At 39.7% G+C, this 2,873-nt stretch overlaps 1 long non-coding RNA gene across 3 annotated transcripts in view; it reads left to right on the forward strand.

Moving 5' to 3' along the window:
• The window catches only part of LOC119333407, a 3,873-nt gene extending 2,761 nt beyond the window's left edge, over window positions 1-1,112 (forward strand). For 2 of the 3 annotated variants that reach the window (XR_005161187.1, XR_005161189.1), the window contains one exon: window positions 699-1,017. This is a non-coding gene — a long non-coding RNA (uncharacterized LOC119333407). Of the gene's footprint in view, window positions 1-698 lie in introns of all 3 variants that reach the window. The other variant, XR_005161188.1, reaches the window with a different exon arrangement.
• The last annotated feature ends 1,761 nt before the right edge of the window (window positions 1,113-2,873 follow it).

A 2,873-nucleotide genomic window follows, 5' to 3' on the forward strand; every position in this document is an offset into this window, starting at 1 on the left:
GCGTTGCAAACAAATTGATATCGAATAGTGGGATTGAATTACTGTAAATATTCATAACTCTAGAACGGAAAATTGTACACAGTATCGCCTTCAATAATACATAATAATGATTGTTGATGCCACCAACCCCAACTGTATTGTGATAATGATATTGAACTGTTTTAATTTGGTTGTGTACTCAAATCTGAAAGCATTCTATTTTATTTAGGTCCTGTACATATGTACCTGTAGCATAGCTATTTGAGATATGCCACTACAGTATTATTAGTCCTTTCATGTCTCTGAAATGGGGCTTTACATTCTGTGTGTTCTTATTGTACATCAACAATAAGAGCAGAGGAAGGCAACTGATGCATCTGAGTTCTCTTCTTATTTCAAAGAAAGGCATCAACTTGATGCATCTGATTTCTTGGAACTAAAGTATAATACAATGAAAGGCGACAATACGATACAGTCGATACTTGCTTGACCCATGTGAAGTTGAAAGTGTTTTCTTAAATCCCATGTTTGTTGATCTAATAATATTCACACGTAATTTGTTTCTGAACAGAAAGATTGACTAGGTGAGTATTATGTATTGAGGTAGGGAAAATTGTGGTCGTGCAGCCCTATAGGTACACTGTAGGATGCGAAACTTATTGATGTATTTTTGTGCTAATTTTTTGCATCAATGATTGATTTTTCTATCAATTGTAAAGAAATCCTCACCTTGAAGAATGAAGCCAATGGTGAACAAGGATGTTCTTTCTACCAAAGAACCAGGCCATGCCGAGGTAGTGGTGTGGTTCGGATGATGGTGGTGAGGCTAAAATATGGGAGATGACTTGGAGTTATTTTAAGCATGAGTTGTGTACTGGTGTGGTTCCTTAAGTCACCCCTTTCAGGTCAAACCCCTCTATGTTATCGATCACCTTTTTCATTTTGTGTTCAGTGATGTGGAATTTAGTACACTATTTTTTGCCACTAATGACCAATCTATAAAATAAAGCAAACTACAGTGTCAGCTACAAGGTACTATATGCAGTCTGGTTTATCGATCATTCGACTACTTCACAAGGGAAAAGTGCTAACTGCCAACTGACAAGATCAATAGTAGAATAAAGGGATGGAAGGAAAAATAAGTGTCTCCAATTTCCTTGGTGGTGTGTGCAAACTTTGAAGGCTGTATTGTGATGAATAATGGAGCGTGTTCCACTTACCCTTGTTCGACCCATTCCAATCTTGGTGGGCAAGTACTTGCGATGACGGCTATCCGCACAGACAAGCCAAGGCATCCCTCACCATGCTTGTTTCATGGACAATTTGGAATGAGCGAAACGCACGAGTTTTCAGGCATAAGTGTGCCCCTCCGACGGTGCTGTTTTCCTCCATCGCCATCGAGGCTAACCTTTGGATCATCGCCGGTGCTAAAAAACTAGGGTCTTTGTTATTGCACAAGTAATCCGCATGCCATGTACTTGAGTTGTTTGTAACTAATTCTATTCTCTCTTATTTAATGGATAAGGTAAAGCTTTTGCCTCCGTTTAAAAAAAATGGAGCGTGGGCAGTGAGCGGACAAGATGGACAATTGGCCGGAGGTACCGAGGTGGTAACTGAACCATGCGTCATGGGGCAATTTATTTTACTCCCTAATCATCTCATTTTCTAACTGAACCTGAGATGCAAACTGAACATAAGCCGTAATAGTCGAGCCAGCAGGCCTCATCAACTCAGACGTCTGGCCGCTGCCCATCATGGCCCCACGTGCTCATGGCAGCGCCGCTTGACGTCGCGGACATACTCATGTGGACGGCCCATTTGATCCATCCTCTTTGGACTACATATATGCTGTATAGAGGTGTTATGTTTGGTGTTTTTTAGGGTCTTTAAATTTATCATGTCAACGGTCAAATTGTTCTTCCCCGCAAAAAAGGTCAAATTGTTCAAATGTGGCCGCAAGTTCTGGGTAGCTAGCGAACACTTCTCGATTTTTGTGCCTGATATTCATATAGGTGCTAAGTTGTCTGACGGTCAATGAATTACCTCTTGTGTTTCCTGGGTTTAAAATCTAGAAATCGCCGGCAAGTTATTTTTTTATGACATTTACTCGCCAATAAATCGTAAGAGTAATAGAGTACTGAAACCTACCACTTAACAGTGTTTTTCTTGTTTTCTACTAAAACTTGAGATATTATCACAATTAATTTGCCTAAGAGGGCCAAGATAGGCATTTCCACTAATTGTCCATATTTGGATCTTAGGTTAGCCAACTCTGAAGAAATTACTCTGAACACAAAATAAATCTGCAACATTATACATCAAAGGGTACAGTAGGTTCCCACTATTTGTGCAGCAATCATGTGATAATTTTTTCAGTTTATCTTTGATACAATTCTGTATACAATCTCTGTATTTGTTGCCTTATAAGAGACTGAATTCTGTGTGGATTTCTTGATCCGCTTTCAACAATGGCAGTTGGTAGCAACATCTAGCAGAAACAACCAATTATTAATCACAAGCTAAGGTAATGACGGGGAAATGCAACAAGGAGCATGTAATGTACTCATCAGGAATGGAAGCTGCGCCTGCACACACACTTGCTTGCCCATTTACTGCTATCTACTGCTCAAGAGGACGACAATGTTCACACCGAATTTGTTCGAAGAAATGACCCAGTGGGTGGGAGTGGCTTAAATAGTTGTTGTGGCTTGGTAATTTACTTTGTGTTTTCTCCCCTCTTATCTATGATGACATTGTACTGGAGCATCACTGAAAGGCTTGCTGACCTGGTGGAAGAAACATATGTGTGCTCTCACCTTATTTATTTTGTCACTGTAAAATTCATGCTTGAACATAAAATTGTCCTCTATTTGGTTCATATTTCAGTAGTTAGA

This window comes from Triticum dicoccoides, chromosome 7A (genome assembly GCF_002162155.2).
Source record: "Triticum dicoccoides isolate Atlit2015 ecotype Zavitan chromosome 7A, WEW_v2.0, whole genome shotgun sequence".
Taxonomy (NCBI): domain Eukaryota; kingdom Viridiplantae; phylum Streptophyta; class Magnoliopsida; order Poales; family Poaceae; genus Triticum; species Triticum dicoccoides.